The sequence below is a fragment of the Protopterus annectens genome, chromosome 17.part0 (assembly GCF_019279795.1).
Source record: "Protopterus annectens isolate FY-2018-M chromosome 17.part0, PAN1.0, whole genome shotgun sequence".
Classification (NCBI taxonomy): domain Eukaryota; kingdom Metazoa; phylum Chordata; order Ceratodontiformes; family Protopteridae; genus Protopterus; species Protopterus annectens.
Genome location: NC_056751.1, coordinates 184373668 through 184391351, shown reverse-complemented (window position 1 = coordinate 184391351; position 17684 = coordinate 184373668).

Below are 17684 nucleotides of genomic sequence, written 5' to 3'. Positions count from 1 at the left end.
TTCACTGTGGTGGACAGTATCCTGTGTTTCAGTCCTATCACTGCTTTAAATATTCATAGTGAGCACACCAGACTGGTTAAGGGCCAGTTGTGCAAATATGACCATGTTGCATTTTGTTAAGATATGGACTACTTAAACCAGGCTTGTCCAACATTGGTAGTGTATTCCACAACTTGGTTGGACATTGACAAACACTAGCTATGTGCCCTAGGCCATGTCTAATGCTAGCCAGAGAGTGTGTTTTTCCTTCAACATACAGTGTAACAGAGTTTGCCATGACATATTTCAAGGTTAGTATACTGTGCCTCTGTCTACCCGTGACATAAAAGTGATACCCAGGGTAAACCTACCATCTCCCATCCACTCATCAAGATTCCTCTTGAAGAGAGTCAATGAGGGACTCTTTGGCTAACCTGTACTGGGAGTTTACTCAAGAGTGGAGGGAGCTTCTGGGTTATGGATCAATCACTACAGCATGTCCTATTTATGTCAGTGCTGGGGTTCAGGTCTCTCATGTGCATAGCTCACTGGCATTCAGATTTTACAAGGCGCAGCATGTTCATTGATTCCAGCTTGGACATGGCTTTATACATCAGGCACAGATTGCCTCTGGGAAGGCAGTATGGCACTGTGTGGAGCTGCAGTTTGTTTAATCAGGCTACACATGGCATCTGTTAGAGCTCTTTGATTCTCCTGGTGAGGTACTTTTGGGGTCTTTCCAGTTGCTGGAGGTGTCTGCTAAGGTACATCCCACAGGGGCCATTGCACTCAATTGTGAGGCTGATGAAGGATGACTAAAGAGGCACGATGACCTCCCCTGATCTAGATGTGAATACCTTCATGATTAGGTGGGTATATGGTATGTTTCTGTAACCACTACGGCCACATGGTTGTCAAATGCAAGATATCTATCAACTTGTGTCCCCAGGTCTCTTATTACTTATAAATTACTTAATGGGTTAACACCTATGTGGTAACTGGTGGGCACTTACTGTTTTTTCAAAGGGGATGACTATACACTTTAATGCATTTAGCTTGATGACATGGCTCTGGCACCAGTTGTCTATTTCTATGTGGCCCTTTTGTAGGATGCTTGTGTCAGCTGGAGGGTCAGATATGGTGCCCAGTTTGTAGTTATCTGCAAACTTGTCCAGACACAGTCCTTCCATGTTGGCCTGTACCTATGGGAAATATATACCAAACAAGGGAGGTCCCAGGACTGAGCCTTGTGGGATGCCAGTTGTAGCTGGTTTGTAGTCTGACATGGCTGCAGCATTTCTGACCATGTCAGTTCTGTCCTTGAGCTGGTTTGCAACCCATCTACTGACATAGGGGTTTATATTTAAGCTCGTGAGCTTATCTATAATGAACAAGCGGGGTATTGTATGGAAGGCTTTTGCAAGGTCCAGATAGGCTGTGTGGACCACATTCCCCTCATCAATGGCCTTGATGACTGTTTCAAATGAGTCAAACATGTTTAAGGGGCAGGATCTGCCCTTAAGAAAGCCACACTGGGTAAGGTCCAGTGTCTGTAGGTCCCCAATATCTTTATTTCTGAGGTCCATGATGATCCTTTCCATAGCTTTGCAGACAAAGCTTGTCAGGATTCTGGGGTGATGGTTTGCAGTATCCATTCAGGCACCACCTTTGTGGAGAAGGACCACTGTTGCTGTACACTGCTCTTTGGGTACATATCCTGTGGTAAGGCTGCGATTGAGCAGTAGTGTTATTTGGTATTCCATTCTTCTTGGAGTTCATGTTGGATGCAGCCCAAAACACCATCTTATACCACTGATGCTGTGTGTTTTGCTTTGAAGATGCTGGCTGTTACCTCAGCATCTGAAATTTCAGGTGGCCAGCACTCTGCTGGGGTAGATATATGGCATTTTGGTGTGGGGGGGGTTGCACTGAACCTGTCAGGTTGGATGTTGGCAATGTGTGTGGGTTTGGTGTATTGTTTGTAATATTTGAGTAATTCAGAGCATATCTGTGAGTTCCCACCAAGGTTCCTACCATCAGTTAAGAAAGCCTTGTGATTATCCTTAGTGTCCTGTACAATTTGTATCTTCATAGGTTCATAGGTTCATACTAGGCTATCTGCCCTAGGGCATTTATAAGCCTAGCCAGAGTGTGTGTGGCTTTCGCTACCCCTTGTAATGTGAATATTATGCCCATTTAGGGTTTACTTTACTGTGCCTCTGTCTAGAAGTGACACAGTGATGACCCCCGGTGTAAATCTACAATCTCCCATCCACTCGTCAAGATTTCTCTTGAAGAGGGGCAGTGAGGGGCTCTGCCTAACATGGACTGGGATTCTGTTCCAGAGTCTAGGGAGCCTCTGGGTTATGAATCTGTCCCTCCAGCACATCCTATTTATTTATGTGTTGAGGTTCAAATCTCTCGCTCTCGCGGCTCTGATGGATTTGGATTTTCTGAGGTGGAGCATGTCCATTAATTCTGGATTGGACATGGCTTTGTACGTCAGGCATACATTGCCTCTGAGTAGGCAGTATGTGACTGAATACAGCTGGGGTGTCTTCAGCCAGGCAGCATATGACAAATGTTTGAGACCCTTTATCCTCTTGGTGAGGTACTTTTGGGGTCTTTCTAACTGCTGCAGGTGTTGGGTAAGGTACATCCCAAATGGGGCATTGTACTCAATTATGGGCCTGATAAGAGAAGAGTGTAGTGGCACAATGACCTCTCTTGATGTAGATGTGAATCCTTTCATGATAAGGTGGTCAATATAGAAGGTCTTCCTAGCCACCTTGGCAATGTGAGTGTCAAATGAGAGGTTACTGTCCACTTGTGTCCCTAGGTCCCTGATTACTTCTTCCGTACATAATGGATTACCACCTATGTGGTAATTTGTGGGTACCTTGTTTGGTATTTGGAGAGACATTCATACTCTCCAGTGTCTTCAGGAAGGCTGAATGGGGTTTCTGGGTTTGAGAGGGTGGTCTGTAGCATGCTACAAACTGTACGGCAGTTTTGCCTACAGTTAGTTGCACATGGATGGTCTCCGATGCTTCGTGCATTGTCAGTAACCTGGAGGTGTGGGTATTTTTAATGAATATGGATACTCCCCCTCCTTTTGTGGTTTGGTCCAGGTTTTGGGGCCAAAAAGCATGATATGAGGTATAACCTGTTGGTGCTGGGGTGCTCTCAGGAGCCTTGAAGCAGGTTTCCATCACTGCACAGACATCGATGTTCTCCATACTGAGGAGGGTCTCGAGAGCATGCATCTTGAGGTTTAGACTTCTGGCGTTGAGCAGCATTACCCTTATTTTTTTTCCACTTATGTTTTCTAGGGAGGTGGGTTTGTCTTTTGAGCCTTGCCTAAAAAAGGCACTATGGAGGTGGCAAGAGCTTTGGCCAATATCCAGAAGCCCAGGGGTGACAGGTGCAAGCCATCCCTGGCAAAGCAGCGTGGCTTGTCAAGCATGTCATCCCAAGCAGACAGACATTGGATCCCCTTGGAATGACACCAGTAATTGAGCCAATTGTTAAAGCTGATCATTCTGTGTTTGTACTGTGGCATCATTCTTGGTGAGGGTAAGATGCTGCTCAGGGTCAGGGTCATACCGGCCTGGGCTACATAATCAGAGAGCTCCTCTATGTCTCTTTTCATGTAGTCCAGGGAGGTATGTCTCAGGTCATTCACACCAGCATGGACAATGACTGAGTCATATTTGTACTTGCTTTGGAGTGACCTGAGTGCTTGTGGTATGTGGCGGATTCTAACGCACAACAGGCAGCTTACTGTAACCTTTTCCTTGTTCAGTCTGGTGAGCGGGACATCAGTGTGCCTGACTATGGAGTCACCTATTACAAGTGTATCAGGCATGTTGTTTGTCCTTAAGGGCTGTGACTGTTTGGCACACTGACTTTGTGAACTATGTGTTGCATGTGCTATGTTTTGAGGTAGTGGTTGCTTGGGTGTCTGCTTTGGAGGCCTCTGTTGATTTGGTAGATTTTTAATTAGAGCCTCTGGGAATGTTTTTGTGTGTTTATGTCTTTGGTTTGCAGTTGTGATAGGTCTATGTGAGACTGGGTTTGTGGTGTGTGTGGTTACCTTCTCCTCCTGACTGGTTTTGCCAGTACTGAGTTGAGAGAGCTCGGCCTCCAGTTTGGATAAATAGTTCCATCTCTCACATATATTTGTATTTGTTGGGGGGAGGAGGGGGTTGTCTGTGTACATGGGGTAGGTGTAACATTGCCTCAAGATTCCCAGATTCAACATGTTGTAGCTGGCCTTAGAGGATTTTATGTGTGGTCAAAGTTTTTTGCCATAATACTGATCAGAGATTACTTCCCTTTTTGGGTTTTGCTCTATCATGTAGTAGCTTCCTCCTTCTCTTGCATGGTTTGGTAATGGCTGGGGTCCACCAGGCCAGATGCCTGCGTGTATGGAATTGGGTCTTGGTTTTATTTGGGATTGCATAATCCATGCATTCCTGGCAGTGTTCATAGAATGCATTTCTAAAGGGTTCTGAGGTCTGGCCCATATTTTCCACAGTCACAAGGCCTTTAATGGATTCCACATCAGTTTGGAGCAGTGCAACATTTGCTTTACACATGTTTTTCACTGTGGTTTTCTGCCCAGGGACTGGGGTCAGGATGTGAGTATCCAGTGAGATTACTCTATGGTCTGATCTTACCAGTGAGGGATACACTTCTCATCTGGGCATAGAGTACCCATGTTGCTGATTATCACATCCAGTATGCTTACCCCTCTTGTGGGAGTGGTAAGTTATTCCTGAGCATTTTGGTTTATGAATTCTAGGAACCTTTGGCCTAGGGTGTTGGAGCTAGAATAATGCTCCCAGTCTATGTTTGAGTATTTTCAGTCGCCCAATATAATGTCGTTTGGAGAGACCTTGATATTTTCATGTGTTCCGAAGTAGGCCAAGTGCAGTTCCTGGTGTTAGGAGGGTGGTCTGTAGCAGGCTACAAACTGGGAGGCAGTTTTAGCCACTGTTACTTGCCCATGGATAGTCCATGCTGCTTCTTGCTGTGGTACCAACCTGGGGGTGTGGTTATCCTTGACAATTATTGATAGTCACCCTCCTTTTGTAGTTTGTTCCATGTTTTGGGGCTGTAAAGCATGGTATGAGGTGTAACCTGGTAGTGTTAGGGTGTTCTTGTGAGCCTTGACCCAGGTTTCTGTTACAGAACAGATATCAACATTCTCCATGCTGAGGAGACTTTGGACTGCATGCATCTTGCAGTTTAGACTTCTGGTATTGGGTAGCACTACGTCTAGGTTCTTATCCCTTGTGATACCTATGGAGGTGGGTTTGTGTTTTGAGCCTTACCTATTCAAGGCATGGTGGCGGTGACAACAGCCTTTGCCAGTATCCAAAAGGCCAGGAGTGATAGGTGCATGCCATCCCTAGCAGGTGAAGGATCGTGTCTTGCTCAGCATGTCATCCCAGGCTGACACGCATTGGATCCCCTTTGACTAACAGCAATAGTTAAGCCAATTATTGTAATTGATCATCTTGTCTTCATATTGTGGCATCATGGTTGGTGAGGGTAGGATGTTAGTCAGGGTCATCAAGTTTGCATATACTACATGGTGTTACATTGCTTAACACATGGCAATCATGCCTCATGTGGTGCTGCAGGGCTGTCTATGTTGGATGCACATACTACACTCCCTGTACATGTTTGAAAGCAGGTTATGTCAACTTAGGCATCCCTTTTACTATATGTGTGAGTCAGAGAGAGGTATCATTTCCAGGGTTCCTACTGAGCCAGTGTATGTGCTATGCATTGCCTCTTTGCCAAGGCCAAGGCATACTGGGCACGCCTCCTTCTGCCTACTGGGGCAGGCTCAGGCTGTTCCTCCTCCGAGTCACGCTCTGCCTGTGATTGGCTTGGCAATGGTGCTGGTCCTGCTGCAGCTGTTTTCGCAGAATCATATTATGTAGCATAGCACATACCATGACAATTTGGGTACATGTAGTTGGTGAGTACTGCAAGGCTCCACCAGATGTGTCCAGGCACCGGAACCGTGACTTGAGCAGCCCAAACACACGCTCGATTACATTTCGTGTTTGTGCATGTGCCTCATTATGGCATTCTTGTTCAGGTGTGTGTGCATTTCTGATGGGTGTCATCAGCCACGGCTCCAGTGTGTAGCCAGCATCCCCCACTAAGTGACCATGTGGGATGTCCCCATTGGCAAATGTCTGTTACAGCTGCGTCAAAAGCCAGATATGGGAATCATGGTAGCTTCCAGGGCAGCCAGCACACACATTCATTATTATGCCCTGGGCATCACACATGACCTGGCAGTTGATGGAGGGGAAGCCCTTGCGGTTAATGTAGGCCCTACCCTGCTCACCAGCTGGTGCTTTGATGCATATATGCGTGCAGTCTACTGCACCCACTACCTCAGGGTATTCCGCTATTTGCTGGAAGAGATGCATATTGCTGGCCAATACCTCACGGGAATTGGGGAAATATACATGATCACCGACATGTGCTGACATGGCATCCAGGAACTGGTGCAGTACCCTGGATGCTGATGCCTGTGATATCCCCATCATATCACCAGTTGGTCTCTGGAAGGTACCTGTTGCTAGTATTCTTAGGCCAACACATACCTTGGTTTCCACTGGGATGGGTTCCCCTCTGTTGGTACTGTGTGTGAGGTGTGGCCTGCACAGCTCAACAATTTGCTGTAGGAGGTCTCTGTCCACAACAGCTCACGGCCAAAGCAATCACAAGGACCTGGATACAGATGATGATCTGCAAAAGTTCTCTTTATTCACTATTAACATCCAACGAAAAACAACTCTCCAGAACAAAAACAAGAAATATAGTCAAGCGCTTTCGCCCGGGCTCTCCCTGTGCCACCCTGTGCCACGACCTATTCAAATTTAGTTTTACACTTTTGGGAAAGTAAATTTATTTTTTCAACAAGATGGGCAAAAAATATTATACACTGCAAAAGATTCCTGGATGATATTTGTATTTTGTGGGCAGGTAATAACACTGAATTTGAAAAATTTATGCAACACATCAATTCCTCTACTAGCTTTTTAAAGTTTACACACAAAATCAATCCTTATGAATTACATTATTTGGATATAGCTTTAAGGAAAAACAACATATCCAAACAGTTTGAATCTTGCATTTTTAGAAAAAACACCTACTCAGACATGTTGTTGCATTTTGAAAGCAATCACCCACTGTTTCAAAAGAAGGGGATCATAAAAGGTCAACTAATAAGAGCATCTAGAATTTGTAGTACGGATACCCTTTACCATAAGGAATGTGAATACTTAAAAGTATTGTTTTTGGAAAAGGGTTATCCAATTAACTTATTTGAAGCTTTGGTTAATGAAGTATCTCAAAAAAGGAATACACTTTATCCCCCTTTACTTGGTAACACAGAACCTCAGGAGATGGTTATTACAAAGAATAATGATAGGACAAAGGAGCCTTCCTTTTTATATACATATAACAGCAACAATGTGGAAATTGAGAATACTATAAACAGATTTTGGCCTATTCTCTTTATCAATGAAGACCTTAGAAAAAGTATTCCTAGCAAACCCCAATTTGTTAGAAGAAGGGACTGCAATTTGAAAGAATTATTGTAGAGAGATGTACCACCTATCAATAATATGAACCAACCTGCTAGAGGAACTTACAAATGTAATTCTTGTAACCAATGCTGTTTTATATTAAACAACAAAGGAATTTATTTAAAATCTAGAAATATAAATCTATTTCCATCTGACCATTTTAATTGTAACTCAAAAGGTGTGGTCTATTTAGGATTTTGTCAACACTGTTTATGCTTTTATGTGGGAAAAACTGAAAGGACCCTAAAAAGAAGGGTATATGAGCACATTTATGAAATTAAGAATAAGAAGGAATCGAATGCATTTTATAAGCATTCTCTGATTTGCAACAATATGTGCTTAAAATTTTTTGTTTTAGAGCAAGTATTTAACAGTGTAAGAGGAGGTGACTGGGAGGCATCCCTGGAATATAAGGAACTGCTTTGGCAACTAAAATTGAATGCCACAAGACCACCAGGGCTTAATGATGCCATAAGCATTAATAGTGCCCTTGAGTTACGAAGAGCCAAACTATAACAGAATTTTGTAATTTTCATAAGTTGGTTTTTATGTGTATAATTTAAATGGAAAGATTCTATTAACATTTTTAGGAAATGCAGTTTGAATAGTGATGGTTTTTTGATATTGATCCTTTGCAGATATGTTTACAATGTATATTTTTTATATTATATTCATCTTGCAGCATGTAGGAATGTTTGCGCAGAGCGCTATAGCATGTATATACATGTTTTTAGATGTTTATACTTTTAATAACTTTTTAAATAAAATTTTTTATTTATTTATATATAAAATTTTATACAGAAGGTATTTAATAGATATGTACATTTAATACATAAACTATTTGTATACATTTTTGGTATAGTATCACATATTGATTTAACAACATTTATATATTTATATACTACATTTATTTATTTTATTTATTAGGTTTTTAAAGAAATTTTCATAGGTATAGCATGCTATGAATTGAATTAGTTTATGGGACCTTTAATTGTGATTAAGAAATGTTGTCAAAGTATGTGGTCATATTGTTGTTTTGTTAGAATGTTTTTTAGAATGTTTTTTAATGCCTTTGAAAATGTTTTAATAAGTATTGGCTAGGATGACTTTAAATATCAAGGGGCTTTTGAATTAACAAAATTTAATGAATTAATTAAGTGCAACAATATAATTGAACAATTTGGGGAAGAGGCAAACATATAAAAAGGAAGTACATTCCCATTTATTGTTGTCTTGATAAAGCCTGGGAGAGCCCGGGCGAAAGCGCTTGACTATATTTCTTGTTTTTGTTCTGGAGAGTTGTTTTTCATTGGATGTTAATAGTGAATAAAGAGAACTTTTGCAGCACATCATCTGTATCCAGGTCCTTGTGATTGCTTTGGCCATGAGCTGTTGTTTCCTGGTTTATTCGTTTTGTTTCTACTTATTTGCTGTCTTGGTGATAGTAGCATGGCCGAGAATCCAGGTACCGTGGACTTTAATAACACTCCTGCTATTTTGAATAGTGATGACGAAGTCGAACGTCCTGACGACGTGCCCGTTACCAGAGGGGAGTTCAAGCAAGTTATCTGTCTGCTTTCACAGTTAAGCAGACTACTGCTTAATGAAAGCAGTAACGCTACAGCAGGTTTGCCGCCCAACCAACAAAATCTGAGGGACAATTACGAACCTGTGGTGAAACGAAAAAGAAATACTTTTACGGACATCACGGATGATTTCAGTGAATCATGTCAATCGCTACAAGAGCAGCATGCAAAGGGTCCCAGTTTGGCGCCGAAGCAAGGAGCCGCAACCAGTGATTTTAACATTAAAAAATGGACTAGCAAACATTTCAGGTTTGCTGAAGGTACTGTAGATTTTAGCAAAAATCATAATACCAGCAATGCTCAGCTTTATCAGCTTGTATCAGAATTTAATAGCAAGCTGTATTCCTTTAAAACAGTCCAGCTCGAAATAGAGTATTTAAATGAGTGCATTAGAGTGGGGCGCATACCAAAAGGGTTGCGCTTCAACAAATTGCCTAACAATGCAGTTCCAGGTTCTAATTTGTTTAAAGAAATTTCAGATTTGTATAACAGAACGGGCCTGGAATTGTTGAAAAGTATGGTAGCAGATTATGAAGGTAAATCAGGTGCACTCCTTGCTGACATTGATTCTCTTAATGCAAGCATCATTGATAACATCAATTTTTCGAGTATTAAAAGGGACTATGAGAAATCATTTACCGAGGTAGATAAGCATTGTGATAGGATTGTGCAAAGGAAGATTAAGAAGCTAGAAAGAGATTTACAGGACTATAATAATGGGGTAGCATATATCTTTTCAAAAGGAATTGATAGGTCCTTTCCTAGAAAACAGAATTATGGAAATATAACGAGATGGGCATGTAATGAGTGGTATGAAGGTTATAATGTCCAAAATAAAGCCTACACCCCAAAAAGAGGAGAGAGACCACCTTATAAAGCTAACCAAGTGGAAGATCAGGGTTTTCACCAAGCCCCAGGGAGACAAACATACAGAGAATCAAATCAGTCAGCCCAGGGGTGGAGCAAATTCAGGAGATAACTGCTCCAATGCCCTCTCTAATGAGAGAAACAATTTACTTGCCAGCTTGTACAGTGGCAAAGCAGGGGAACTTTTCTATTTATAATTATACTGAAGTGCTGGTGAACAACTTGTTTTTTGAATTATTTAAAAAGGGCTTCCATTTTGTACCAGAGAAATCTATTAATATTCCAAAAACTATCTTGGACCTCAAACTTTTTACCAGAAATTTGAATCTGAATATTTATTTTAGAGGTGAGCAGAAAGTCAACAATCTCTTTCAGAGAGCAAGTACCTTTAATCCACCCCTCCACCCTGTCTTAAAAGTCTTTGAAGATATGGTAGAAATTGAACTTAGAAGTTTGGTAACAAATAAAAAAGAACACAAGGTTAATAACTTCACAAGGGATTACTTTGAAACTATAAGATTCTTCAAAAACGAAGGAATTAGACCAATGAAACCAAACAAAGGTGGTGGGGTTGTTCTCATGTACAAACATGAATATGAAGCACATATTTCTAATATTCTGCATGATACTGAAAAATATTCAGAGATTTCTATTAATGAACGCAATGTTGCATACGCAAAAATTAAATTTATGTTGAATGATCATCTCATGCAGGGAGTCCTTAATGAAAAATTATTTAATTATCTCTATGTGCATAAACCATTAACGCCAATTATATTTGGCATTCCAAAAGTTCATAAAGGCCTTGACCCCCTAAACTTTAGACCCATAGTGGCTGGTGGAAAAGGTATTACGGAACCATTGGGCAAATTTATTGATATTGCTACCAAAAAGCTTGTTTCATCAATACAATGCCTTTGTAAGGACTCATGGGAATTTTTGAAAGGAATTAAAAGTGAATTTTTTAATATGACTAACTACATGGTCACCATCGATATAGTGGATTTATTCCCTAGCATTCCCCACACCATCGGTATAAAATGGTTCAGTAGAATACTTATTGAGAAATCAGGTTTTAGTAGTAGCATAATTAATTTAATAGTTGAGCTCATGGAAGTTATTTTAAATAACAACTTCATTATTTTTAATGGAGAATTATTCAAGCAGAAAAAAGGGGTTGCAATGGGCACACCCTGTGCCACGGCCTATTCAAATTTAGTTTTACACTTTTGGGAAAGTAAATTTATTTTTTCAACAAGATGGGTAAAAAATATTATACACTACAAAAGATTCCTGGATGATATTTGTATTTTGTGGGCAGGTGATAACACTGAATTTGAAAAATTTATGCAACACATCAATTCCTCTACTAGCTTTTTAAAGTTTACACACAAAATCAATCCTTATGAATTACATTATTTGGATATAGCTTTAAGGAAAAACAACATATCCAAACAGTTTGAATCTTGCATTTTTAGAAAAAACACCTAATCAAACATGTTGTTGCATTTTGAAAGCAATCACCCACTGTTTCAAAAGAAGGGGATCATAAAAGGTCAACTAATAAGAGCATCTAGAATTTGTAGTACGGATACCCTTTACCATAAGGAATGTAAATACTTAAAAGTATTGTTTTTTGGAAAAGGGTTATCCAATTAACTTATTTGAAGCTTTGGTTAATGAAGTATCTCAAAAAAGGAATACACTTTATCCCCCTTTACTTGGTAACACAGAACCCCAGGAGATGGTTATTACAAAGAATAATGATAGGACAAAGGAGCCTTCCTTTTTATATACATATAACAGCAACAATGTGGAAATTGAGAATACTATAAACAGATTTTGGCCTATTCTCTTTATCAATGAAGACCTTAAAAAAAGTATTCCTAGCAAATCCCAATTTGTTAGAAGAAGGGACTGCAATTTGAAAGAATTATTGGAGAGAGATGTACCACCTATCAATAATATGAACCAACCTGCTAGAGGAACTTACAAATGTAATTCTTGTAACCAATGCTGTTTTATATTAAACAACAAAGGAATTTATTTAAAATCTAGAAATATAAATCTATTTCCATCTGGCCATTTTAATTGTAACTCAAAAGGTGTGGTCTATTTAGGATTTTGTCAACACTGTTTATGCTTTTATGTGGGAAAAACTGAAAGGACCCTAAAAAGAAGGGTATATGAGCACATTTATGAAATTAAGAATAAGAAGGAATCGAATGCATTTTATAAGCATTCTCTGATTTGCAACAATATGTGCTTAAATTTTTTTGTTTTAGAGCAAGTATTTAACAGTGTAAGAGGAGGTGACTGGGAGGCATCCCTGGAATATAAGGAACTGCATTGGCAACTAAAAGTGAATGCCACAAGACCACCAGGGCTTAATGATGCCATAAGCATTAATAGTGCCCTTAAGTTACGAAGAGCCAAACTATAACAGAATTTTGTAATTTTCATAAGTTGTTTTTTATGTGTATAATTGAAATGGAAAGATTCTATTAACATTTTTAGGAAATGCAGTTTGAATAGTGATGGTTTTTTGATATTGATCCTTTGCAGATATGTTTACAATGTATATTTTTTATATTATATTCATCTTGCAGCATGTAGGAATGTTTGTGCAGAGCACTATAGCATGTATATACATATTTTAGATGTTTATACTTTTAATAACTTTTTAAATAAAATTTTTTATTTATTTATATATAAAATTTTATACAGAAGGTATTTAATAGATATGTACATTTAATACATAAACTATTTGTATACATTTTTGGTATAGTATCACATATTGATTTAACAACATTTATATATTTATATACTACATTTATTAATTTTATTTATTAGGTTTTTAAAGAAATTTTCATAGGTATAGCATGCTATGAATTGAATTAGTTTATGGGACCTTTAATTGTGATTAAGAAATGTTGTCAAAGTATGTGGTCATATTGTTGTTTTGTTAGAATGTTTTTTAGAATGTTTTTTAATGCCTTTGAAAATGCTTTAATAAGTATTGGCTAGGATGACTTTAAATATCAAGGGGCTTTTGAATTAACAAAATTTAATTAATTAAGTGCAACAATATAATTGAACAATTTGGGGAAGATGCAAACATATAAAAAGGAAGTACATTCCCATTTATTGTTGTCTTGATAAAGCCTGGGAGAGCCCGGGTGAAAGCGCTTGACTATATTTCTTGTTTTTGTTCTGGAGAGTTGTTTTTCATTGGATGTTAATAGTGAATAAAGAGAACTTTTGCAGCACATCATCTGTATCCAGGTCCTTGTGATTGCTTTGGCCGTGAGCTGTTGTTTCCTGGTTTATTCGTTTTGTTTTTACTTATTTGAGGTCTCTGTCCACTCTATAGCGCTCCACTATCTCCAGCTCATGTAACCCCTGGTAGGTGACCCTGGGCCTGTACACTCTTCTCCGTCTCCTCACTGTGGGTTGTCCAGCAGCATTTGCATAGTCACCACCCTCAGCAAGTTGCATATGTCTCCTTATAACAGCTATGGCAGCTCCTAGCATTTTTGGTCTGAGTGAAGCTTTTTCAGTTTTCACTTCTAATAGCTTACTCCTCTGTTGCAGTGTCTCTTGAGAGAAACATACTGCACTGTTGTTTGCAGAGTTTTAAGTGCTGGGCTGGGCTACTGTTCTGCCTGTGTAATTGCCTGCTTCTGATTGTTTTCACCTGCTAGCTCTGCCAGTATTCCCTGCTAGCTTCCTACTATTTCTCCTGCTTCCTTTTTCTCTTCTGTTTCCTCGGGGGGGAGCGACGCACATACCAGCAAAAACACGCTCACAGCGGCTAACGCGCACACACATACTTGGACTAGAATCTGCTTATTTGGGTTAAAACGCGTGCACACCAGCGCAAACAAGCTTACAGGTCTTTAAACAGGCTCCTGCATGCTTATTCTGCCTTAAACGCATGCACTCATGCTTACATGCACGCACTCTATCTTACTCGTGCTTACCATCGCACACACGTGCGCATGCACGCCCAGCAAGAAACTTTAGTGTTATCCATAGTGTACACCTTCCATTTCTTGGCTTTCCCATGCCTACTTGTTGACACTCCTCTTTCCATGATGTGTGACTGACATCTTTCACATGCCACTGTGCTCCAATGAGCTTAATTTCTTTCAAACATTCTCCCTTGTGATGTCATCTATCTCCTACTCTGTTACTCCCTCTTATCCTACTCCTACACTGCACGGAATGTGCTCATTTGCTATGTGACAGTATGATTCACTATCCTACCACTCATTTACATAGGATTGCCTACTATTGCTTACATGTCTTACACTCAGCTTCCCCCCTTAGCAACCCCTACTCAGTGGCCATGTTGTTTTCAGCCTGCTATTCCCTTACATTGTAAATTCATGCTTTTCATTTGAATTTTTTATTTTTCTGTTTTTTTATAGCGCAGCCCATTTGCGCGGTGCTGCGCTACGTTTAAACATCGGTGAAAAAAAAAAGCATTTTTATTTTATTTTTGCATCGGGGTACGTTGCCAGTGGCCACATATTTGGCCATTGGCATGCTGCCTGGAACATATGCAACCTTTATTTGGAGCTGACAAGGCTCCATTGTGTTATTTGCAGAAAGGTACTCAGTTGTCAACTGAGTACATTTCTGCAGATAACACGGCTCTTACACAGGCAGGTTTCTGCTTCCTGGATCACGAAATTACCTCATTTGCATGCCTTTCGGCTGCAAGTGAGGTAATTAGCATATCCACGCCCTGTCCGTGTAAGAGCCATTTTAGGTGCTCTCTTACACACACATACCTGGATAGCGATGGCTGCATGGAGTCTTACACTACTCTTAGACTCCGTGCAAGCCATTGTGAATCCTGCCCTGGGTATAAAATGTAAAAGTAAATAATAATAAAAAGGAAAAGACCATTAACAAATAACAAAATCCAAAAAAAAAAAAAAAAAAAAAAACGGTCCAGGCAGGAACAAGGATGCCAGTATAAACATCTTTATTGAAGTAACACAAGCGCTTTTACCCTGCCTCAAATGCAAGGCTTTTTCAAGTGAATAACTACTTGAAAAATCCCTGCATTTGAGGCAGGGCGAAAGCGCTTGTGTTACTTCATTAAAGACATTTATACCGCCATCCTTGTTCCTGCCTCGACCGTCTTTTTCTTGTAAAATGTAAAAGTATTTAATTGTTTTACGACTTCCAGTTCTGAGAAAACATCTGAGAGATATATATTTTTCACAGAGAAACTTTAAATTTTGTCTGTTAGTCTGGGAAATGAAGGCAGGTGAAAGAGTGATGTCATCCAGGCTAACCCAGTAGTAATGTTTTGATATTAATTTGGGAACTGTCTCAGAGACAGGGCATTTTATATCTTGTCTTGGACCTAGAAACATTCACTCAGCACTTCTGCCTGGTGTTGCTCTGTAAGTAAGATTTATGCATAGTATCTCTTTTAGAGATAGATAGGATTATAGTAAGATTAGTTTAGATGTTTTCTGTATTTATTTAAGACTGTCATGCAATGTTGTTTTAAAATATTTCCTGAGATTCTGATCTCTGTAGTCACTGTGTTGCGTTATTGAGTATTGTCTTGTTCTTTTATCATTTATTATTAAATATAGTTAAACATTTTAATTGCGGCTGGTTTGTTTAGAGATATTTAAGCTCTTACAGTACTTGCATATGTATTTGGTGCCACTGTATAGACCACTCCACTAGCCTTGCTGTTGGTCACACTTACCATTGGGATAATAATAACATTACACAGTAGGATTGGACACCCTTTGGTAAGGGCCTTATAGTAACTGATAAGTAAGCGTGGCTGGTGGCAGCTGGAACTACCTTATAGTCTGGGCAGAATGGGGCATAGCTAGTAAACATGTGCCAGCCTTTCCCAGGGGTGTGTGTGTGTGTGTGTGTGTGTGTGTGTGTGTGTGTGTGTGTGTGTGTGTGTGTGTGTGTGTGTGTGTGTGTGTGTGTGTGTGTGTGTTTGATTACTGGGCCAGTGCAGGAGCGTCACACATATAATGAAAGATCAGAAGAAAGATGATGCTTGTCTTGCTTGTATGGAACCATCTGTGAGTATTAGCTATTTAAGGACAGTATTCTTGTAGTAAGCTAGCCAGGGAGCTTAGATATCTGGAACTTAGGCTTTTCTGAATGCATCTCATGCATTATGGCTTTTCTTTTAATTTTCTTTGTAAGCCAATCTACATATATTTTGTACTGCATTTGCACTGTTTCTCTTATTATTTAAGTGAAGTTTATTTATTTACATTTAAACTTTTCTGGCTGATGTTTATTTATTACAAGTGTATTTGTGCACTGTTGTTTATCAGAGAGGAGAGAGCTGTTGGTTAATATGCTTGATGACAAACAGCTTTGTAATGTGACTTCCTCAGCCAACTAGCTTTGAAAGATATCAATTGGTGTATTTTTTAATTTGGCATACTTAAGAGCAGGCTTGTAATTGGTAGTCTCTGTTTTTCCACAACGTGGTGGAAGTGGAACTAGGTGAGGAAGAAAATTCTGCTAGCCTTCCAAGGCATTCCAAGGGAATGAGAATGTCAGAAAGTGTGTGTGTGTGTGTGTGTGTGTGTGTGTGTGTGTGTGTGTGTGTGTGTGTGTGTGTGTGTGTGTGTGTGTGTGTGTGTGTGTGTGTGTGTGCGTGTGTGTGTGTAAATAATACATTACGTGCAAAGCAGTTAGTGTACATTAAGGGACATTAGAAGATATTGGCTCACAGAGAAACTAGTAAGGCACGAGCCTGTGACACCTGGGCCAAAGACTCAGATCTGTAAGTGTGCATTTAAATTTCAGTTTGTAGGTTGGAAGTCCATACCCAGAATAGGAGTCAAAGACTTTCCTCTGTAAGTGAGCAGTTCAGTTTCATTTTGGAAGTTAGAAGTCCATACCCAGAACAGCAATTGTATTCCATTTATGCTCATGGGATCCAGGTTTCGTTTTGTGGATTAATAATTGACTGAACTTTTGAGCACTTTCTTGCTATTACATCACCCTTTGTGGACACCTTCACAGGTATAAAGCCTTCAATATGACCCATATTCATTAAAGATTCTGGTTATTTATGAGATGATTGGAAGGAATAAGGAAAAAAAGGGGTAGAGTCCTTTCACATCTTTCTAGAGGAGAGATATGCACATGAAGTATTCCTTATTAGACACCTGTTTCCTCCACACTTATTCCAAAGCACTTTCTTAAGCTCTTGAACAGGAGAACATGCTTTCTAGTATGATGATAAGTGCTTAATGGAGAAATATATTTTTAACTGGTAGTAATACTTACAGGTATAATATTATTCTGACTTTGTCTCCATTTTGTGTGGTATGAATACTGTTGTGTTCCTAATTATTTTTGTACATTCAAGGCTGCTTTTCCCCAAGCTGTCATGCACTGCTTTAAATAATGCATAGGGCTTTTTCAACAGCCTGTGAGTTGGCTTCTCATGTTAGGAGGACACAGCTTTATTTTTGCATCTTTTTATATCTGGCAGGGACTAAACAGTTCTTGAAACAGACAAGAGCCAACCAGACAACAGCGCCATTTCTGTACTCAGGTTTACTGTGCCAGGTATCCATGGTATAAATAATTTGTTCCCAAACAGTTTTAC